Source organism: Apium graveolens, chromosome 7 (genome assembly GCF_009905375.1).
Source record: "Apium graveolens cultivar Ventura chromosome 7, ASM990537v1, whole genome shotgun sequence".
Classification (NCBI taxonomy): Eukaryota; Viridiplantae; Streptophyta; class Magnoliopsida; order Apiales; family Apiaceae; genus Apium; species Apium graveolens.
In genome coordinates this window covers 55,602,250-55,627,690 of record NC_133653.1, presented here as the reverse complement: position 1 = coordinate 55,627,690, position 25,441 = coordinate 55,602,250, and the positions used below count along the sequence as shown (strand labels likewise).

The window sequence follows — 25,441 nt, the reverse complement described above, 5'->3', positions numbered from 1 at the left end:
GGCTATTTGACCGATTTGATTTTCAAAGGTCTTGATAGCAACCGCCTGACTCTTGCATAACAGCTTAAGTTCATCAAAATCAGCACTAGTAGGGCAGCTGCACTTCCCTGTTGAGAATATGATTGCCTTTGAGCATACTGTTGTGGTTGTTGGAATCCAGATGGATTAAACTGTTTACTCACACCTTGCTGATATGGTGGCTGAATAGCATTCTGATTATTACCCCAGCTGAAATTTGGATGATTTCTATTGTTAGGATGATAAGTAGCTGGCACAGGCTGCTGTTGTCGCTGATAATTATTCACATACTGAACAGATTCGTTGACAAGAGAACACTGATCCGTAGCATGAGAACCTGCACAAAGCTCACAAACCATAGCTATTTGATTAACTCCATATGTAGCTAGAGAATCAACCTTCATCGACAGCGCCTGGAGCTGCGCTGCAATAGCGATGGTTGCATCGACTTCCAGAATACCTGCTACCTTCCAAGGCATCATCCTCTGAGTTGGGTTTTGATGCTCATTTGCAGCCATAGTCTCGATAAGATTATAAGCTTCAGTATAGCTTTTGGTCCATAAGGCGCCTCCAGCTGCTGCATCGAGCATGGGCCGAGATTGGGCCCCCAAACCATTATAGAAACCAGTGATCACCATCCAATCGGGCATTCCATGATGTGGACACTTTCTCAACATTTCCTTGTAGCGTTCCCAAGCTTCGCACATAGATTCTGTAGGTTGCTGCGCAAACTGAGTAAGAGCACTCCTCATAGCAGCAGTCTTTGCCATTGGATAAAACTTCACCAGAAACTTTTGCGCAAGATCTTGCCAAGTAAAGATGGACCCAGCTGGTTCAGAATGTAACTAGTCCTTAGCTTTGTCCCTCAGTGAGAATGGGAAAAGCCTCATCTTGATAGCCTCATCAGTCACGCCATTATACTTGAAAGTGCTGCAGATCTCGACAAAATTTCTTATGTGCATGTTGGGGTCTTCAGTCGCAGCTCCTCCAAAAGAAACAGAATTCTGCACCATCTGAATAGTGCCCGGCTTGATTTCAAAGGTGTTAGCTTGAATAGCCGGATGAAGAATGCTTGACTGAATGTCATCAATATTAGGCCGAGAAAAGTCCATAAGAGCTGGATCAGCCAAAACAATACGATCACCCATGATTACTGGTTCTTTCTGCTCAGTTCCTGAATCCGAATCTTCAAAATCTATCTTCTCCGGAATATCAAGAACTTCGTCTGTCTCCTCAGCTGTATCTAAAGTCCTCTTGCGAGTACGAGAACGAGTTTCCATAAACGCTCGCTAAAGTACCTGAAACACAACCAGAAACAATAAGTAACAACTACGTCCTAATCACTGAGTCCTAATGACCAATGATGGTAAGTACATAAACTAAACAAATACGCCGAGTCCCCGGCAGCGGCGCCAAAAACTTGTTAGGGCGAAAACACGCGCTAAAATACACGCAAGTATATGCGTTCGCAAGTAATATAAAATACTTTCTAGTTCATTCCCACAGAGACTCAGACTAATTATCGTTTAATTAAACTCACACACCAACGTATGATTACTTCTCAATGTTAAGACACTAACACTTAGAATTGTTGACTAAATATTAACTACAATTAATTACTTAGTTTATCACTTAAATAACACTTTAATCAACAATATTAAAACACTCATGAGATCATAACTTCATTACTACTTCCTTCAATAGTTATTGTTATTACCTTTAGCATGTGATAGTGATGATATTAATCGAATAACACGAAACTGATAAAAGCCAACTTTCATTGTACTCATACCATTCTACCAAGCATCTACAATTAAGATAGAAGTTGAATAGGCATCAATTATGTTGAGTTCCTATATGTCTACAGAAATTGACAACACAACGAATTAAGCACAAGTTATTCCTTTTGATTACACATGGCGAATAAAACTATTAGAGTTACCCACTAATCATGCACATCATACATGAACCTATGCTAGCATGGCAAGTTCTAAATCTCAAGATCCACCATCGCTTCACAAGAGATTAACACCCTATCTTATATGTTCGTGACGCACATAAGACGAATACGCACAACCAATACTAGATATCATACAATCATCACACACTAAAGTATTAAACAATTAACTAAAGATTTCCATAGTAAATCCGTTACGACCCCATGATCACGATTAGCCCATAATAGCACTTATCGTCATCATGGGTTCATATGAAATCATTATAAACACACACAAGAAAGTAATAACTAAACTAATTATATTAAATCAGAGTACGTCACAAGAGTAATTAAGTTCAAAGTAAGAAAACTAGCATCCAATATTACAACAAAATAAGAATCACAAGAAAATATGCTTCATCTTCGTTGCTGTGTGCTAAAACGGTCTTCTTCCTTATCTCCTTCGCTCCTTGCTTAATACCACGATCCAACTTCCTGAAAACGTCTCTAAATCTACTTATATAATAGTCCCATAAAACTCAGATTACATAGAAGTGGAAGCCAAACAGAAGTAGAAGTCCTAAAATAATTTATCTTTTTCCCCGACCCTGCGCGGCCGCTCAGCATAGCTGAGCGGGCGCTCAGCTTTCTGCGCGGCCCGCTCAGCTATAGCATAGCTGAGCGGGCGCTCAGGACCATACTGGAAAAATCCTGAGTTTGCTCCGTTTCTTCGCCGTAATCTGCCCCTTTCTTTCCTCTCGCAATGGTGAACACATGCCAAGGCTTAATCTTGATGATTACTCCTTCGAAATGCAACTAATACCCTGAATTGCATAAACACTAGAAAAACGCATCAAATACACAAAATACTTGATTTTAAGGCGCCAATTTAAGCCATTTTAAGATGTTCTAAGTGGTATAAAATGTCACTTATCATACACTCAGATGTGTCCTCATTCACATACTTTGTAAGATTCTCAAATAGAATTGAATTTGGAATACCAATACCAAATCGATACCCTTACTATGATTTCAAAGTTCAATATATAAGTTCATCACGATTAGAAGAAAAGGATTCACGAGGAATATATGGATATTAGATCATCCATATTTTTAACAATTTGTTAGATATTTACAATCTCGACTGAGAAGAGTAAGTATGAAAGAAGAATCAAATGAAGATACTCATTATGAATATTCATCGATGAATTGAAGGAAAATTTATAATAAAAAAAAATTTTCTTGGATAATTGAAATGAAGTGTAAATATCTCTGAGTTGAACAAGAAGATCATAATCTATGAATGAAAGTTCATGGATTAACTAAAAGAATTGAACAAGTCCTGATACGGATAAAGACTATTCAATATGGTCACATCAGAAGTTCAAAGTAGGGAACGAAAAGGATTGCCTGATATGACTTATCAAGGCGATACGAATGATCAACAATTTGGAGGGAGTAACATGACAGTGAGTAGGTGCCAAAATATTTCACTAATTATCCTAACTCTCTTTATTATCCGCCTGAGGATGATACCACCTCTTCGTCTTTGTAATTCCATGTTTCAGCTAGCGTCTCTTTCTCATCATTTTAATATCACTTACTAATCTTTACTTTCCCACGTATATCTGTCATTCCGGTATTTTACCTCGAAGACCATACTCAGGAATATTCCAAAAACATCTGTTAAGCCGATAGTTGCCTGCTACACGCATCTGTTACTAACTATAAGTGGCCAGTTCCCCTTGGGAATAGATCAAAGAGATCTCTTAGGGATCTCAATCCAGTCCATAAGTTCAGAGGCATGTGTGTGTAATTGAACATACGTTACCGAATATATTAGAGGTCTACGTGTATATATACGTAGCCTCTGACATCATATCTACCGAAGAATTCCACATTAGACTCACTGGTCTATCCTTTTTAAAAGGTTCTAAGATCGAACTATCGCTCATTGTAATTTTACGCCATCCAATTGTAGTCATGCCATTAATTCTCGATGCTCTCGATCTCTGAGCTAAACCATCATAACCTTACATGTTAAGCACACTAATAATACCATGTAGTGTAGTCGTCTTAGGTTAACATTCTTATATTACATTTAAATCTTCCTTAATAGAAAATATCCTTAAGGGTATATTGGACACAATCTCTGGTGAATTCGTGATTAATACAATATTCACATCCTCCTTGGTAAAATGACACCTTTAACTAGTTTTGGTCAATAACCTCAACTGTATATTAATAATTGGACTCTATGGTTCTCACATGTAATGCCCCTTCATGGGCAGCCTATAAAGAACTACGAGTAACAAGGCTCGTGTTATCAAAATTTATATATGGTGTTGGTAATATCGTCTTTACCCCAAATACTCTGGAGACTCAGCTCCAAGTTCTACATCCACATCCTTGCCAAATCAAATAAGATTCTAATTTTTCTCCTCATCATCATTCTGATATTCTCCATTGGTCCTATTAGTCATGATTTAATACCTCAAATATACACTTATCATCACCTACCCATTGGGCTACATCTGGTAGTCCAATGATGAACTCTATATGAGCTCTTACGCAATCTCGCATCTAGAAAAAATCCTAACACTCTCGTCTCTAAGTACTATAACTTAAGGCTCTGATACCATTTCTGTAACGCCCCAAATCTGGGGTCAGGAATCTGGGTCGTCATGCAATCCTTCAATCATGTGTAACCTGCATTAACTCAATAATCCAATAATTCCATATCACAGACCCCCAATCTCACATACTCATAAGTTATAGCCTTAGAAACAACGTACAACAAGTATCATCTGTTATTAAAACACAAATGTACTTTACAGGATCTCAAACAATTATTCATAACCTCTACATGAAGTTATAATAATTACGACTGATATCTTATACCTATCTGATACTCTGGCACACCTGAGACAAAGCTGCGAGGGATCCTCCCCATGACTGCAAGTGACTAAGTCCCACACTGACATACTGGTTATCTGTTGTGTTGTATGACTTAAAAGAAAGCAAGAGTGAGCTATAATGCCTAGCATAATAATGTACAGTATGAAAATGACTATATGATAAACTCACGTAAAATATCATATTTGATAATTACGTTTTATTCGAAAATAGTTTCCCTTGATGATACACGCCTTTTACAAAAACAATCCTTTAGTGGATTTTATTAACCTGTGAATACTTTAATAGTAAACCCAGCACCTAGGCTTGGGTTACGGTATTGCATCACAATTCCAATTGGAAGAATAGGATACTCGTTGGAGCCACCGCATACAATGATCAGTCGTAATACGATAATAGTAACCTTTTCTATTAGTAGAAGGACGACACCTTTGTATCCCGGTTATCACCCTTGCCGCATTTGGGCTACATGTCCCATTTTTGGGTATACACATACTTCACAAGTTCCTGAGTACAGAGAGTACCTTCGCCTGCGGTACCTTTGGTAGTCCATCTAGCACACATAGTACCAGAGTCTACCCCTCCCTTGTCCTTTAAAAGAATTCTATCATATCTCGAGAACTCAAACCACATCGAAGTCCCCCAAGCGTTTTACTTGTTGATAGAAATAGTTTATCTTACTAAGATACAAATGTGTATATATATATACGTACTTCCGAAATTTTCGGAGGAAGTACTAAGGATGTGAGTTGACCGTTGTCAACAGATAATTAAATAAGGGGGAAAAGTTTCTCCTTGAAACTATATTCAAAATATTAAATAACTCGGGATAATATTCTCCGATGATTTGAAATTATTCGAATGATTTTCCGAAAATCAGAAAGTATTTTAAATCAGGTTCTATGATTTTTAAATAATAAATAAACCCTTTAATAAATAATAAATAATTAAACGATAATCGATAAATAATTAAACCTCGAATAGTTAGACTTTTAAAAGAATATTGAAACAATATTCCTCAACTTATTTATGTTTAAGTAGTTAAAGTAATCTTTGGTAGATATAAGTAATCGAGTTTAAAACAAATAATTGTTGGAGTATACTTCTCCTATTTAAAATGAATATCCGAAATAATATTCATTGTTCGAGTGATTAAATATAGTTGAAGGAATACGATCTTTGGAAATCGTTTTAAATAAATTCGAGGTATTTAATAATTCACAAGTGGACATCGAGTCCTTTGGAATAAAATAAATACGGACTTTCGATCGTCCAAAACATACCCGGGATGATTCCCGGGTATTTACTATAATATACATATCGACCGACTCTCGGTCTATAATATACATGTCATACTACTCTATAACGTTAACATTTCTCAAATATAACAACTCCGGAATACTTCCGGGTTTTTATAACCTTACACCGACCAATCCTCGGTCTAAATATATCATTTATCCGGTACTTTGTTATACCAAAATCATCATATCTTATGATTCAAAATATAACAATTTATAAATTGCCGTAAAAAAATTATCATGCATATATTGCAGTATTTAAAAGCAGTCACAACACAACAGTTCTAAAAAGGTAGGGTTTGAAAACTTACCTGGAGTCCAAGACACGTTTCCTTGACTTCCTCTCATTCCGGGTTTTCTAATCAACAAACATCATAATCTTAATCAGTATTTCTACTCTCATCACCAACTTATATTTCTAATAAGTTCCATACTTCATAACTTTCATTATTTGACCGACTCGAAATAAGTATCACTCCTTGGTCGAAACGGATGGTCAAAGTGGTCTTCTAGAATTGACTTTACCGAATATTACTATTACGCGGCTTGCACGCTATCATTTTTAATAAATCTTAAAATTAATTTTTTAATACGAAACCACCTCGAGGAGCTTCTTGAATGATTATAATATTTATCCTAAAAGTTTCATTTTGATAAAATGAATTTAATTAGGTGAAAAACATTTCAAAAGTTCGGTCAACTATCGAGTTTTACTATTCAAACAGTTTTCACTAAAACGTTGATATCTCTCAAACCGTTAACTCAATTGACGCACCGTTTTCGCGTGCACGATCTAGACAAATTTAGAACACATTATTTAAAAATAGTTTTCTGGTAACAGGGGTGAAAATTCCGAAGTGACAGTTTCCTAACAGGGGGTTGTTTTGATATTCGTACTCCGCGCGACCTCGGCTCCGACATTTTTATAAACTTGAAAAATCAACATTTTTACTTCAAATTTTTATGAAAGCTAATAAACTCTATTTCTTAATCTTTGAAAAAATTTCATGATTTATGAGCATTTATAACTCAATCCTTTATATTTTCAAAGTTCGTAATTCGTAGCAGTTTTTGTCGCGTAAAGCCCTTTTAGTAAAACGGCCATAACTTTTGATCCGTAAATCAGAATCAAGCGATTAAAGCGCCTAAACGATCCTTATAACATTTTAAATAATAATCAAGGGTTATTTTTCAAGAAACTATAGTTTACATCTTCAGGAATTTCTGCAGAAACTTAAAGTTATTTTTTGGTCATTTTAACGAGATTACGGTTACGATCGGAGTTTCATTTACGCCTTAAATCATTATACTATCACCAACAATTAATATATCATCATCAACACACTAACTTCTCTCAAGAACATTATGTTCTTGAGGCAACAACAATCAACCTTAAATATACTTAGCTAAACATCAAGAATACAACAATACTCCCACCAAAACTATGTTTACAACTACATACTAAAAGTATCTTGAACTTAAATCTTAAATAAAGTTGGGTCAAAGATTTTTACCTTTCTTGAGAGATTGAGATGTGTTATTGATGATGGTGAAGTCTTGGGAGTGCTTAGTATGGTTTTTGGAAAAGAGAAAATAGATAGTTTTTGAGATGTGTTTTTCTCTATATATACACCTTCTGTTTTCTTTCGGTATTTATAGTACAAGAAATAAAAGGATAACCGACAGACTTAAATATTGTATTAACTCAGCCGTTACAGAATATAATATTTAATTCTCAGCCGTTATAGAATATATATTAAATTCTCAGCCGTTACAGAATATATATTTAATTCTCAGCCTTTATAGAATATATATATATATACTTAATTCTCAGCCTTTACAGAATATATATATATATATATTAAATTCTCAGTTGTTACAGAATAATAAATATATATATATATATATATATATATATATTCAAATAAGTTTAATAAAATCAGAGTTGACCAGCTCAGCCCATACAAGCCTGATCGAGTCTAGCCCACATATTAATAAACTTATTTTTCCAGTTAGAACAATATTAAATCAATAATTAATTTAAATTAATTATTAAACGAATCTCATAACTCTCTCAGGTTCCCCACTTTAACTCAATTTCTCTATGGATTTCATTAAGAAAAAATCTTGAACCCATACATGAAAGTATAAGTTCCCATATCAAGGAACAACTTCCAATCATTAGATTTTTTAATCAACATCAAGAACATAATATAACTTATGATCTAAAATTCCATTTTCCTAACAATCCCCCACAAATCCATACAAAAATGCGTTCAAGTCTCTCATCATGACTTGTTTTTCAGAGTCGGTACCCTTCCGGGTTTGAACCCTCCTAAGTCCTCTAATTCTATGACTACCGAATTCAGATGGAATGTTTCACCTTGAATCTTAATCCGTTTCATGTAACCATGTTCCATAGATGACGACAAGTCAACGACTGTGGTTCTAATCTACGGCTTTGAGACATTAATGGTCTTGTCTCGATCTTGTTCATTGAATGCTTCAAGGTTTAACCCTTTCCTCTAATTGCGACCACACAATTACATTCACTTAGCTGGGCATCTCCAAATATATACTGCTTCTATCTCTTCGAATGACTTGATCCCATTCAGAATTTAACACTCTTGCTTTTCTAGCAGTATCAGTACCTTCTAGGTTTACAGGGGATAGACTCAGATACAATAGTATCATCTATGTAGCAAAGGTACTACCAATTCATCCTTACAGCTTGTTATTACCACATTGAATACACTTTGAGGGATCTCCTCTCATGTGTATTGGGTTCCCACTGTTGATGATTATGATGGGTTGACAGTCCCATCCCCAACCTTGACTTGAGGACCACTGCATGTTCCAGTCCTTTAGTCAGAGGATCAGCTATGTTATTCTGAGTTCCTATGAACGCTATAGTCATAATCCTATCAGACACTAAACCCCTTATAGACTTGAGTCTAACTTGGACATGTCTTTTTATTTTAGCATTAAGCTTTTTACTGCTAATATTGTCAATAGTTGTTCGACCATCACAATGGATAGCAATAGTAGGAAGTGGTCTACTTACTATAGGTATCATAGACATAAGTTCGTGTAATAATTCAGCCTCCGTCCCCGTGGCATCAAGTGCACACAACTTAGCTTTAAATGTAGACCGAGTTACTATAGTCTGTCTGATTGACTTCGAGGATATTGTTGCACCTGCCAAGGTGAACACATATCCAATCATTCCATTAGAACCAGACTTCTTAGCTATCCAACTTGCATCACTATACCCTTTAAGTACACCAGGAAATCTCCTATAGTGTAAATTAAGGTACATTGTGCCTTTTAGATATCTAAGTACTCTATCAAGAGCATCCCAATAAGTTTTTTTGGACAGCTTGTATATCTAGCCAACTTAGATATAGTATATGAAATATGTGGTCTAGTACAGTTAGGAAGATACTATAAGCTCCCAATAATCTGAGAATACCTTAATTGAGACACATGTACTCCTGAAGTATTCTTGAAAAGGGCAACTTTAGGATCATAGGGTATACTAGCTATTCTACACTATGAATAACCATATTTCTCAAGTATAGATTTCTCTATATAATGAGATTGTGTAAGGTTATTCCCTTAGTCGATTGAATCAGTTTGATTCCAAGAATCACAATAGCTTCACCAATATCCTTTATTTCAAAGTGCCTTTTTAAGAAAGCTTTTGTCTCTTTAATAATCTTAATATTGGTTCCAAACAATAAGATGTAATCGACATATAGGAATAAGATGACACACTCGCTACCTTTAACTATGGTGTAGACACACTTGCCAGTTTCATTAATCATATAATTGAAAGGCAATACAGTTTCATCAAACTTTTTATGTCAATCCCTGTGAGCTTGTTTTAATCCATAGATGGACTTGATCAACTTTACTTTCCTTTCATTTCCAGATGCAATAAATCCCTCAGGCTGATCCATATAAATCTCTCTTCAAGTACACCATGAAGAAAAGCTGTCTTTACATCCATCTGTTGGATGATAAGACCATGGACGAAAGCCAATGCTATAAGCATTCAGATTGTTACCATCCTTACAACCGGAGAGTATGTATCAAAGTAATGAATTCCTTCTTTTTGCTTAAAACCCTTAGCTACCAGTCTAGCTTTGTACTTATCAATTGAGCTGTCAGGGTTTAACTTCCTTTTAAAGAACCACTTGCACCCGATAGTAGAACACCCAGGAGGGAGATCACCCAACTCCATGTTCCATTAAAAATAATAGAGTCAATTTTACTCTTTGCAATGCCCTTCCAATGCCTTGACTCCGAAGAATCCATAACCTGTCGTAAATTTAAAGGTTCATCCTCGACACTGTAAGTAATAAAATCACCACCAAAATCCTTAACTACCTTTGCATGCTTACTTCTCCTCGGTTCCTCTACTTCCTAGGACTAGAGCTACTGCTAGGTTTCACCCCAAATTTGTCATCTTTTCCACATGATCAGGAATAGAACTTGATGTATGAGTAGGATCTTCTGTTAGGAACAATTGATGATATCAAGTAGAAACTATCAGAAGTTCACATCAGAGCTTATATCAATGGATGATGATGACATCAATGGATGATGATATCGACGGATAATGATATCGACGGATGATGATGTCAACGGATGATGTAATTAGTATTTGTCACATCAATTGATCTTTGATAAGGAAAAGGAAATAGGGACTCAAGGCGGTGAAGGACTTTATCTCAGAAGCATTGTATAGGTTTCCTTGTTTTTGATAAAATAGGATTCCTTATACATTGTGTAGTTGTCCTCTATATAAAGCACATATTAGGTTCATGCCATATACATTGTGCACTGTTATATCTTTCGCATAACCTAGCAACTCTAAATGATAATTGTTCATCCTTTCGAGAGAGTATGTTTGTAATAAATTTTTATCAGTTAATATAAAAATTGTTGATTCTGTTGAAACTTTGTTGAATAGATTGTATCAACTGTATTCACCCCCCTATACAATTGATTAAGGGCCTAACAATTGGTATCAGAGCTTGTTGTTAACATACAAACAGTTTAAGATCTGAAAATCAATCTACAATAGGAGACAAAGAAGAAGAAACACAGAATCTGAAACCACCAACCCCAGCCACATCACAGATAAGTAGCAACATGAGTAGGTATGAAGCAATCAAGGTGCCTATCCTGAAGATACATGAATATCCAATCTGGAAAGTTAGGATGTCCATGTGTTTGGAAGCCATATATCCTAAATATCTAAACAGGATCTATGATGGTCCTCATAGACCAATGAAGGTAGTCGTTTCGCTTGCAGGAGAACCAGAGAAGATGATAGACAAAGACAAGAAGGACTATTCTCCTGAAGATCTCTCATCTATCATGAAGGATGCTAAGGTCAGACACATTCTACACATCAGTCTTGATAGTGTTATGTCTAATAGAGTCATTGGATGTAAGACAACAAAAGAGATATGGGATGTTTTAGAAGTAAAGTGTCAAGGTACAACTACTATCAAGAAGATCAGGATGACTATAATTACTCAAGAATATGAGCACTTTGACTCAAGGGACAATGAGTCCTTAACTGAGATCTATGACAGATTTCAGAAGTTATTGAATAACTTATCCCTTGTCAACAAAGAATATGATTTGGAGGGCTCAAACTTGAAGTTCCCACTTGCTCTCCCTAAAAAGTGGGACTTTAAAGTCACATCAATAAGGGATAACTATCAACTAGATAACACACCTCTAGATGAGATCTATAGATATCTGAAAACTCATGAACTAGAGATGGAGCAAAGAAGCAAGAGGAAAGGATCTAAATCTAGACCAGTTGCACTCAAGGTTGAAGAAAAGCTAAATGAGAAAGCTAGGGGAAAAGCTACTCCAAAGGGAAAGCCATGATTGCAAAGTCAGATACTGAATCATCAAATTCTGATGATGACTCAAATACTAATAATGAATCGAATACTGACAGTGATCATAACAACAATGAAGACATGGATCAAATGGTTGCCTAACTGGTTAAAAGCTTCAAGAAGATGTTGTACAAAAACTTCAAGAAAGGGAGAAGATTTTCAAGAAAAGGTTCCAGTTCCTCAAACTCTGATAAGAGGAACAATAGAAGAAATACTAATTGGACGGAATCTAGATCTGGAAAACTTGACAAGTCAAAAGAGAGATGTTACAACTGTGATGGAATTGGACACTTTGCAGCTGACTGCAGAAAACCCAGAGCTGAGAAGAAACAAGCCTTGATCTCAAGGAAGAGAAACTGGGATGATTCATCAGATTCTGATGATGGGATCAATTATGCTCTCATGGAAAATGCTGATGTTGAGGCTAACAATGTTGAATTAAAGGTATCTCAGACTACTCTTGCTTTTGATACTGATGATATCTATAAATTAAGATTATTTCTTAAGTCTCTGCATGTTAGTTATAGGGATCAAACCTTGGAAAATAATAAAATCAAGAGTGAAAACTCCGAGTTAAAGAAAAGGAATGATCACCTAGAAATTGAGTTGCTTTCCATGCTAGAAATTCAAAAAGAAAGAGATAATGTTGTTTATGTTAAAGAAAAATTGTTAGAAAAACATGAGTATCTAGAAAAGGAGCTAGAAAAAGAAATAGAAGTTATTAAACTTTGGACTAACTCAGGAAAGTCAACTCAGGAAATTTTAGAGAATGGCTATTGGGGATCAGGATTAGGATGTTCTGCTAGATCTAATTCTGATAAGAAAAATGGAAAAGAAACTGATATAATTGAACCAATAAAAACTGATAGCAAGGTCAAACTGAACAAGGTTCAAATAAAGACCGTTAAGTTTCATCCAAGTGCTAATACTGTTAAGTCAATTCATGAGGAAGGTACAACCTCAGCACCTAGATCAAACTTAATTACTGATAAGAGTGAACAAGTTCACACAAAATCAGTAAATATTGGTTCAATGACTCAGAAACAGCTTAAGCAAAAGCTGAAGGACTTACACATGAAAGAAAAAAGAAAATGGTCTAGGAAAAAATAGGAATGGCGAGGTAGGTGTTAATGAGAATGGAAATTTTGTAACTCCTCTTAATGCACCTAGAAAGACCTGTTCAAACTGTGGTAACAATAATCATTTTTCTAATTCTTGCAGGAAGAATAAAGAGATAAATGATGTTCCTTCTAAATCAGAGTTTAGGAGTAGAACAGTTAGATATAAACCATAGAGTCCTTGTTTTCATTGTGGTAGTCGTTGGCATTCTATTTATACATTTAAAGAGTATCACAGTTTGTATTATGATTATTATAAACTGAAACCCTCTTTAACTGAAGCAAAATCTGTTTCTGCATGTATAAATACTGATAGTAAGGATGTTAACATAAACTCTGATAAAAAGTCTTCTGCTACATATGTTAACAAACATAAAAAGGCCAAAGGATCCAAGCAAGTCTAAGTACTGATAATTCAGAAGTTTATCTATTGAGTAGAGCATCTGAGGAAGACAGCTGGAACTGGCATAAAAGACTGTTAGATATATTTGATAATGTCATGACTAATATGATTTATGTTTAGTTTTTATATCTTACTTAAACAGGATAAATCAGTACTTAACTGAAATCAGCACTTATACTGAAGTCAGAACTTAAGTTATCAGTACTTAAGGTTCAGGAGATATTTATCAGAAGATAATATCAGGACTTAAAGGAAACGTTCAGATAAGGAAGGCGGCTGATTGAAAGGAAAAGAAGATCAAGACAAACATAAGAAGAGATATGCATGAAGAAGGAATTCTATGAAGAATAGAATACTTGGAAGAAAAGATATCTGATTGATATATTTTAGGAAGCAGAATTATATTCCATATCAATTAGTGATTATCTTGTAACTGTGTAGTATATAAACACAGATATAGGGTTTACACTATAAGTGTTATCATTATCGAGAATATTATTCATTGTAACCCCAGCAGCTCTCGTGATATTTGTTCATCACTGAGAGAGGACAGTTTCATACTGTAACCGAGTTTATTGCTTTGAATAAAGTATGTTTTCTGTTACTTGTGTTATTAGAATTCGATTTGATTGTGCTATACACTGTATTCACCCCCTTCTACAGTGTGTGTGACCTAACAAGTGGTATCAGAGCCTATCTGTTAACACACAAACAGTTTAAGATCCAAAAACAATCATGTCTGAAGCAGAAACTCCAACCAAGCCCACCAAAACTGAAGAACCACCAAAGACACAAATCCATAGTCGATATGAGGCTATTAGAGTTCCCATATTGAAACCGTCTGAATATCCTATATGGAAGGTGAGGATGACTATATTTCTGGAAGCTACAGATCCAGAATATCTTGACAAAATCAAGGAAGGACCTCACAATCCAACAAAACTCGTTGTTGCAGTTGCAGGTGAAGCAACAAAGTCTGTACCAAAGGATAAGAGTGATTACACTGCTGAAGATATCGCTTCAATTGCTAAGGATGCGAAGGTACGACACTTACTGCATAGTGCCATTGATAATGTAATGTCAAATAGGGTAATTAACTGCAAGACTGTAAAGGAGATATGGGATACCTTGGAAACAAGATGTCAGGGAACTGATTCGATCAAGAAGAACAGGAAGACAATACTCACTCAAGAGTATGAACACTTTGACTCAAAGCCAAATGAGTCATTGACTGATTTATATGACAGATTTGTCAAGCTCTTGAATGATTTGTCACTGGTTGATAAGGAGTATGATCTTGAAGATTCAAACCTTAAATTCCTGTTAGCTCTTCCTGAAAGCTGGGATTTGAAGGCAACAACTATAAGAGACAACTATAATCTTGATGAAACGACTCTCGATGAAATTTATGGGATGCTCAAGACTCATGAACTTGAGATGGAACAAAGAAGCAAGAAGAAAGGAGGAAAGTCAAGGACAGTTGCTCTTAAGGCTGAAGAAGAATCTCCTAAGGCAGCTACCTCAAGGAAAGGCAAGGGAAAAGTGCTCATCACAAAGTCTGATACTGAGTCATCAAGTTTCGATAGTGATGATGACTCAGAATCTTAAAGCTTGCCTGAGACGGATGCTGATGAAGAGATGATGAAGCTGTGTGCTCTTATGGTGAAAGGAATCACGAAGATTGCATACAAGAAGTTCAGGAAGGGAAAGAAGTTTTCCAGGAGAGGTGCAAGTTCTGATAAGAAGAATTTCAGAAAATCTGAAGGCGAAGGAGGAAAGTCTGACAGAGGAGATTATACAAATGCCAAATGCTACAACTGTGGTGAAAAAGGCCACATATCTCCTGATTACAAGAAAGTGAAGAGTGACAAAGGCAAGGCTCTTGTCACAAAGAAGAAAAACTGGACAAACACCTCAGATTCTGAAAGTGAGGAGAACTATGCCTTGATGGCAAATGCTGATATGGCAAATGCTGAAAGCAGTACTGAAGCTGCTGAGTTAAAGGTACCTCAAACTACTTATGCCTTTCATACTGATGATATTAATGAGTTGATAAGATATCTTAAAACCATGTTCATTAGCTATAGAGACCAAACTTTATCATGTGAAAGATTAACTTCTGAAAATCTTGCTTGTAAAAAGAGGAATGATTATTTAGAAAAAGAGTTAGTCGTGTTCCATCAAACTCAGAAAGATAGAGATGATGTTTTCTATGTTAGGGATGAAGTACTTAAAATGAATGAATCTCTAAAAGCTGAGTTAGAAAAGGAAAGAGAGATTATCAGGACTTGGACTAACTCTGGCAGAACAACTCAGAATTTGTTAAGTAGTGAAAACTGGAAAGAGGGCTTAGGTTATGGAGAGGATAAGAATGATAAAGGAACTGTAAATATTAAGCCTATAGTTGTTAAACAAAAGCCAAAGTTAAAACCTGTTAAGTTTGTAGCTATAAAGTCTGATACTGAGAAATCAGAAGTTAAAAAGGAATTAACTTCTGACAATCTAAAACAGGAAAAGACAACTGAAGTAAACGTAGGCCTAATGACAAAGAAGCAGCTTAAGCATAAGCTGAAAGATGTTAAGAATACAAACAAGGTAAAATCACCTAGGAAAAATAGGAATGGAAAGGAAGGTGTGAATAAAAGCATTGATTATAAGCCTGTTCCTGATGCTCCTAGAAAAACGTGTCATAACTGTGGAAGTTCTAACCATCTGGCTTCTTTTTGCAGGAAGAATAAGAACATAAACTCCTTACCTTCAAAGTCAGGAGTTAAGAGTCAGTCTGTTAGATATAAGCCACAAAGTCCTTATTTTCATTGTGGTAGTTTATGGCATTCCATTTATACTTGTAAGGAATATCATAGTCTGTACTATGATTATTATCAAATAAAACCTTCTTTAAAGAAAGTTAGCATTGTTCCTTCTAGTGTAAATTCTGATTCAAAGTCTGATAGTGTAAATTCTGATAAGAAAAATGTTAACATAAACTCTGATGCTAAATCCGCTGCAAATGTTAACAAACTTAATAGGGCCAAAGGATCCAAGCAAGTCTGGGTCCTTAAAACTAATCATTAGTGGTCTTTGTGATTGCAGGGCAACAGGAAAAACATCCTAGTTCTGGACATTGGATGTTCAAGACATATGACTGGAAATAAAGCCATGCTATCAGACTTTGTAGAGAAGGCTGGCCCAAGTGTTTCTTATGGAGATGGCAACATTGGAAAAACGTTGGAATATGGCAATATCAATCTTGGGAATGTCATAATTAAAGAAGTAGTTCTAGTCTCAGGACTTAAACACAATCTGCTGAGTGTTAGTCAAATCTGTGACAGAGGTTATCATGTGGATTTCTTTGAAGAACACTGTGAAGTTGTAAGTAAATCTACAGGCAAAGTTGTTCTGAAAGGATACAGGCGTGGTAACATTTATGAAGCCAAGCTTTCAACAAGTACTGATGGTTTCGCAGTCTGTCTGATTAGTAGAACATCAATTGAAGAAAGCTGGAACTGGCACAAGAAACTCTCTCATTTAAATTTCAACAATATAAATGAATTAGTCAAGAAAGATCTTGTGAGAGGACTACCAAAGTCAGTATTTGCTCCCGATGGCCTTTGTGATTCTTGTCAGAAGGCTAAACAAAGGAAATCTTCATTCAGGAGCAAGAATGAATCATCAATTCTTGAGCCTTATCACCTACTACATGTTGATCTATTTGGTCCAGTGAATGTCATGTCTATTGTAAAGAAGAAATATGCTATGGTCATAGTGGATGCGTTCACCAGATACACATGGGTGTATTTCTTGCACATTAAAAGTGAAACTCCATCTATCTTGATTGATCATGTGAAGCAACTGGATAAATTGGTCAAAGATTATGTAAAGATAATAAGAAGTGATAATGACACTGAGTTCAAGAATTTGATCATGGAAGAGTTCTGCTAAGACCATAGAATTAAGCAGGAATTTTCTGCTCCTGGAACTCCACAGTAAAATGGAGTTGTTGAAAGAAAGAATAGAACTCTTAGTGAAGCTGCACGAACTATGCATGATGAAGCAAAGCTTCCAACCTATTTCTGGGCTGAAGCTGTGCAGACTGCTTGTTTTACTCAAAATGCAACACTCATTAACAAGCATGGAAAGACACCATATGAGATGGTGAAGAAAAAGAAGCCAAATCTGAAATATTTTCATGTATTTGTGTAATATTCGGGATATATCGTGTAATTATTTTGCTATTAAATAATTATTATGTGTGGTCAGTATCTATTCTGTGAGTTAATTGTTAAATGTTATCTGTACTTGGATATTCAAAAATAATATTAATTGAGTATTTTAATTTTTATATGTCCAAAATAAAACATAGATGATTGTCATATCTTCTTAATTATTTTTATGTTGATTTATGGATTTATAAGGATCATATGAAATTTATAAAAATCTTTTTCCGAGTATTTAAAATCTATTTTATAAAAACGGGAACCAATCGACGTCATCCGTTGTTACGTTTTAGAATTGGATTGTTTTATAAAATTGTGGACCAGATTCATGGTCAGACCATATAATGGTCAAGTTAGGCCAATGTGTGCCTTGGATCTAGTAGTTAGAGCAGTGCTGTGTGCTTTGCTCGGGGTTAGTGCGTGACTGATCAGCAACCTAACCTTGGTTTTTAAATTAAAAGTATAATATCCAATTCTAAATCATAATCCATTGTTCACCTGATATCATAATCATGTTCTCTTGATGATCATTATTCTCAGTTTTGTCATTATGACTTGCTGAGATAGTTAGCTCATTTGTGCGATGTTGTTTATATTTTTTCCAGTTAAAAAGGAACCAGTTGGTAACGAGGATCCCCAGTCCAGCGCGAGAGCTAGGGGTTCAGGTTGAGAAAGCTGAGCTAGTAGACTTCTTTTGGAATAATTTAAGTTTATAAAAGTTGTAATAAAGTTTAATACTCAGTTTTGAGTTTGGAATAGTTGGGATTTGAACGGTATGTAATATAAGTAGATGTGTGGCTTGTGTGCATACTTTAACCTGTTGTGATCCGTGGTAGTTGGTAAATAGGGTCACTGCATATTATTGTTATCTTTATTATTGTTCTAAGCAGGTTATAAATAAGGTATGTGTGTGTGTGTGGACCCCAAACTTCTGACCCGGGTTTGGAGGGCGCCACAAGTTTGGTATCAGAGCTACAGGATTATAAGTCACTGACACAAGCCTAGGTTGACGGGAATGGGTAGAGGGTTAGGATTAGAAGTAAGGAATAGAAAGATAGAACGTCGAGAGGTTGATTGCTTCGGTATATCAGGTATTAGTGTAATTCGCGTTATGGGTTGAGATTCTGATATTGCGATATGATTTCAGCTAGCAGCGATGGCTGACTCTTTTATTCCCGTATCAGCTGATCACTCAGAGCCTTCAGTTGGATTGCCGTCTTCGGATCCACGTCCTATTGTTCCACCAGTATTGGCTATACTACCTCCACCTGTGTTGCAGCCCGTACCACTGCAGGCTATTTCACCTCCAGGCATGAGGCCACCTATCAGAGGACCCCCACCTGCTGATTCAGGCTTTACCGATCATTCAGTCACAGGAGTACCTTTCCAGTTCTTTTCCTACCCTGTCCCATATTATCAGTTTGAGGCTTGCCTTATGGAGCAGCGATTCCTTCAGGGTCAGATTCAGGAGTTACTACATATTATGCGTACCAGAGAGGTCGGGAGTGGTGAGAGGCGACTCAGAGAGAGGCTACAGGCATTTCATAGGACAGCTGCAGTGAGGATTGCTGAGGCTACACATGAGGACATCACCCCTGATTTCTTAGTAGAGTGGGCTAAATGGGTTCTAGAAGAGCTTGAGGAGATTGGAGGTCCAGACTTGCCATGAGCTAGAGATTTAGAGATGGAAATGTTGAGCAGTGTTGTTATGGTTATGTAGTATGTACAGTAGTGTGTAGTGTGTATCAGTAGACTTTTGAGTTGTCTTTACAAACTAGCTATGATGACTAGTGAGTAGGTTGTGGTACCCTTTTGCTTTTACTTCCGAAGCTTCTTTACGCTTGTACTACCTAAAACTTTTGATCTATATATATCATTACCTTTTTCCTTTCCAGCACTGTCATTTATTTTATTGCACCTATTTTACCTTACCTTATCTATTGCACCAGTTATACCCCTGTAATACCATGTACCCTGTTTTCCATGACTGTTTATATTCTGTAAAGAAGCATGCAATTTACTTAGTTACAACTGTTTTCAAAAAGAGATACCTCTGTTTTACAAAACTTTTCTTTTATACAAAGATTTAATTCAAAAGCTGAATAAGTTGTTTGATTCTTTACAGAAAATGCCTCCCAGAAGAAATACCCGCACCAACACCCAGAATGAAGGAACCAACAACAATAACAACCAAGATGATACAAACCCAAATGTGAACCCAGGACCCATAGACCCAGCAATAGCCCAGATTCTTCAAATCTTGGCCCAACAAACAGTTCACCTGACACAACAACAACAAAGGCAGACCAACCTCCAGGTAACTTTCAAAACTTTTCACGCAGTAAACCCACCAGAATTCAAGGGTTCCTTAGAGCCAATTGAAGCAAATGTGTGGTTAAAGGAAATAGAGAAGGCATTTGCCTTAGTGAGAGTAAAGGAGGAACAGAAGGTTGAGTTTGCAAGTTACTATCTGAAGAATGAAGCCACCTATTGGTGGGAGATGGTGAAGACATTGGAAGGCACAAATGTTATTACTTGGGAAAGGTTTCAGGAATTGTTTTTAGAAAAATATTTTCCTCAGTTTGTTCAGGATCAAATGGAGCTGAAGTTTTTAGAATTAAAGCAAGGGAACATGTCGGTAACATATTATGAGGGTAAGTTTGAGGAATTGTCAAGGTATGTACCGTCGAATGTGGATACTGACAGGAAGAAGGCTAAAAGATTCCAGCAAGGTTTGAAACCCTGGATCAGAGGGAAGGTAGCCATTTTTGAATTAGATACCTATGCAGGAGTAGTACAGAAGGCTATGATCGCAGAGACAGAGAGTGAGATATTCCAGAAGGAAAAGGAAAGCAAGAAAAGGAAAGTTGAGGGAAGTAAGGGTCAGCCCCAAACAAGGAAGTTTCCAAATTTTAAGAAGGGTAAGTTTCAGCCAGGGAGAAATTTTAATTTCAGAAAACAGAATGCAGGAGACGGAGGCCAGAGTAACCGTCCAGTTAATACAAATCAGCCAAATCAGTTGAGACTAACTTTTCCAGATTGTCAAGTATGTGGAAAGAAGCATGGAGGAGTTTGTAATAAGTTGAATGTGGTATGTTTTAAATGCAACCAGAAAGGGCACTATTCGAGGGAGTGCCAAAATCAGCCAGTAAGAGAACCAGCAAGTAAGGATCAGCCTATCCGGAATCCAGCAGTAAAGGTTCCAGCCATTGGATTTACGTGCTTTAAATGTAGAAAGCCAGGACATATGGCCAGGGATTGAAAGACATCAGCCCCAGTCAGTAATGCATTAAGGATTATGGGATCTACCCCAGCAGTGAATGAGACTCCAAGGGCTAGAGTTTTTGACATGTCAGTGAAGGATGCGATCCAAGATACGGATATCGTTGCAGGTACGCTTAATGTGAATTCTTTATGTGCCAAAGTGTTAATAGATTCGGGAGCAACTCGATCGTTTGTTTCACAAGATTTTGTTTGTAAGTTAAATTGTCCAGTTGAGTGTTTAAATGAAATAATGACTGTGGAATTAGCAAATCAAGAATCTGTATCTGTTAATCAAGTTTGTGGGAATTGTGAGATTGAGATTTCTGGTAGTAAGTTTTGTGTAGATTTGATACCATTTAAGTTAGGAGAATTTGACGTTATATTAGGGATGGATTGGTTATCTAAGCACGATGCCCAGATAGATTGTCGAAATAAGAAGGTAATGGTGAAGATGCCTGACGAAAGGATAATAACGTTTAAGGGTCAAAAACAAGTAAAGAAGTTTTTAACGATGATTCAAGCCAAGAAGTTACTACGACAAGGATGTGAGCATTTCATGGCATATGTGATTGACAGAAGTCAAGAACCAATAAAACTTGAAGATATTCCAGTTGTGAATAAATTTCCAGACGTATTTCCCGACGAGTTACCAGGACTTCCTCTAGATAGAGAAATTGAATTTGCGATCGACTTAGCACCTGGAACAGAACCAGTATCCAAGGCCCCATACAGAATGGCGCCTGTTGAGATGAAAGAGCTAGCGAAGCAATTGCAAGAGCTGTTAGAGAAAGGAGTAATCAGACCCAGTGTATCCCCGTGGGGAGCCCCGGTATTATTTGTCAAGAAGAAAGATGGAAGCATGAGACTGTGTATTGACTATAGGGAGCTCAACAAGCTGACAATCAAGAACAAGTATCGGTTACCCAGAATTGACGATCTGTTCGACCAGTTGAAGGGAGCCAAGTATTTCTCCAAAATTGATTTAAGATCAGGATATCATCAACTAAAGATCAAGCCAGAAGATATACCAAAGACAGCTTTCAGAACAAGGTATGGACATTACGAGTTTTTAATGATGTCATTTGGATTGATCAATGCCCCGGCAGCGTTTATGGACCTGATGAACAGAATTTTCAAGGAGTATTTGGATAAGTTTGTTATGGTGTTTATAGATGATATTTTAATCTATTCAAAGAAGGAAGAGGATCATGCGAAACATGTGAGAACGGCTTTGGAGATTTTAAGGAAAAAGAAGTTATATGCTAAATTCTCGAAGTATGAGTTTTGGCTACAGGAAGTTCAGTTCTTAGGGCACATAGTTAGTAATAAAGGGATCAAAGTGGACCCGGAAAAGATCAAGGCAATTACGAATTGGGAGAGACCGAAAATACCCACCGAGGTAAGAAGTTTCTTAGGATTGGCGGGATATTATCGTCGATTTGTTCAAAATTTCTCGAGAATTGCCACACCATTAACAAAGCTTACACGAAAGAATGAGAAGTTTATATGGAACGACAAATGCGAGGAAAGTTTTCAGGAGTTGAAGCGACGATTGATCACGACACCTGTTTTGTCACTTCCAGATGATCAAGGGAATTTCGTAATTAATAGTGATGCTTCTCACAAAGGATTAGGATGTGTTCTAATACAACACGAAAAGGTGATTGCGTATGCGTCAAGGCAATTGAAACCACACGAACAGAAGTATCATACTCATGATTTGGAGCTAGCAGCCATAGTTTTCGCTTTGAAGATTTGGAGACATTATTTGTATGGAGAAAAGTACAATATTTTCACGGATCACAAAAGCTTAAAGTACATATTCACACAGAAGGAACTTAATATGAGATAAAGGAGATAGTTAGAGTTGATCAAAGACTATGATTGCTCGATTAATTATCATCCCGGTAAAGTGAACGTGGTAGCAGACGCATTGAGTCGGAAGGAAAGGTTGAATGTGTTATCAGTACCTGAAGACATATATAAGGAATTTCAGAAATTGGAATTGTAGATTAAAGTTTGCAAGCCTGAGGAAGCGAAAGTATACAATATGACTTTTCAACCAGAATTATTTGAGAAAATAAAGAAATGTCAGGAAGATGTAATGGATCAAGATATAAATCATTTGGTAGGTGAAGAGTTATGCACGCAAAAGGATGATTACGGTATTCTGAGGTTTTTATCTAGAATTTGGATTCCACCAGTGACGGAGCTGAAAAATGAAATTTTACAGGAGGCACATAATTCAAGGTATTCCATCCATCCAGGGAGTACCAAAATGTACAGAGATTTAAAGAAGAATTATTGGTGGCCAGACATGAAGAGGGAAATCGCGGAATGGATTAGCAAATGTTATACCTGTCAGAGAGTTAAAGCAGAGCATCAGAGACCAAGTGGATTGTTACAGCCATTTGAGATTCCAGAGTGGAAATGGGAATATATTGCCATGGATTTCATAGTTGGATTACCTAGGACAAGGGCTAATCATGATGCCATTTGGGTTATAGTGGATAGACTTACCAAGTCAGCTCATTTTCTGCCTATAAATGAAAGATTTTTGCTCGACAAGTTGGTCCATATGTACCTGAAGGAAATTGTAGTTCGTCATGGAGTTCCTGTGTCTATTGTATCTGATCGAGATCCAAGGTTTAATTCAAGATTTTGGAAGAGTTTTCAAGAATGTTTGGGAACAAGACTGAATATGAGTACGGCCTATCGCCCCAAGACGGATGGCCAAAGTGAAAGAACGATCCAGACAATTGAGGACATGTTACGTGTTTGTGCTATTGATTTCAAAGGAAGTTGGGATGAACATTTACCTCTGGTAGAGTTTGCTTACAACAACAGTTATCATGCCAGCATTGGGATGCCAACCTATGAAGCCCTTTATGGATGCAAATGTAGATCTCCAATATATTGGGACGAAGTAGGAGAACGCAAGATACTTGGACCTGAACTGGTACAACAGACAAAGGAAATTGTTGAAATTATCCAGAAGAGATTGATAGCCGCACAAGATCGTCAGAGGAAATATGCAGATCAGTCAAGGAAAGACATGGAATTTGAAGAAGGAAGCTTGGTATTACTGAAAGTATCACCATGGAAAGGACTAACGAGGTTTGGAAAGAAAGGAAAGCTAAGCCCAAGATATGTCGGACCTTTTGAGATTTTAAAGCGCGTTGGCAAAGTAGCTTATGAGTTGGCGTTACCCCCGCACATGAAGCACATTCACAATGTTTTTCACGTATCGATGCTCAAGAAATATAATCCAGACTTCAGTCATGTAATAGAATATGAGCCAATAGAGCTTCAGGCATATTTGTCATATGAAGAGAGGCCGATAGAGATTCTAGAGGAGAAAGTATTGAGAAATAAAGTGGTAAAGTTAGTAAGAATATTGTGGAGAAACCCAAAGATTGAAGAGTCACCCTGGGAGTTAGAAAGTGATATGAGAGAAAAGTACCCTCATTTGTTTTCTTAGGAGATTCTGAGGACAGAATCCTTTTAAGGGGGGAAGGATGTAATATCCGGGATATATCGTGTAATTATTTTGCTATCAAATAATTATTATGTGTTTTCAGTATATATTCTATGAGTTAATTGTTAAATGTTATCTGTACTTGGATATTCAAAAATAATATTAATTGAGTATTTTAATTTTTATATGTCCAAAATAAAACATAGATAATTGGCATATCTTCTTAATTATTTTTATGTTGATTTATGGATTTATAAGGATCATATGAAATTTATAAAAATCTTTTTCCGAGTATTTAAAATCTATTTTATAAAAACGGGAACCAATCGACGTCATCCGTTGTTACGTTTTTGGAACCCGAAACTCTTCCGAGAACTCCTTCCTAACCTAATTGTAATATTCCGAGCATATTCAATGTTTCGACTATTTCGATCCGGCGTACGGTTTGTTCTGCGCGGGTCCCGGCGCAACATTTTCGATACAATATTTATTTCGGTAAATCAATAAAACCCGTATTTTTGATAAACGGGAGCTTTTTATTAAACTATCCCGATTATCACTTCGTAATACGTGTAACCAAGCGCTGAGACCAAGACCGCAGTACAAATTGTACTTATTTGGATAATTATCCCGAAAACTGATACCGTTTGGATCAGTTTTTACAAATAAACGTACCATTTTATATTCGAAATGATCCAACGGGATACTAATTTTCCGTAATTATAAATAGCCTTTTTCCGTATTTTATTTCGTATCAAAATCATTTGCAGATAGTTAATTCTATAATTTTTAGAGAAAAACCCTAATTACAAAAACTGTTCTAAGAATCAAACAGCAAAACGAAGGCGTTACCAATCTCTGTTTTC

The 25,441-nt window shown here is 36.4% G+C and overlaps 1 non-coding gene across 1 annotated transcript; it reads left to right on the top strand.

The window, feature by feature from the left end:
* Window positions 1-666: 666 nt before the first annotated feature.
* Window positions 667-773, top strand: LOC141675528 (small nucleolar RNA R71). The gene has a single exon (XR_012556176.1). It is a non-coding gene; the product is annotated as a small nucleolar RNA R71 (small nucleolar RNA).
* The last annotated feature ends 24,668 nt before the right edge of the window (window positions 774-25,441 follow it).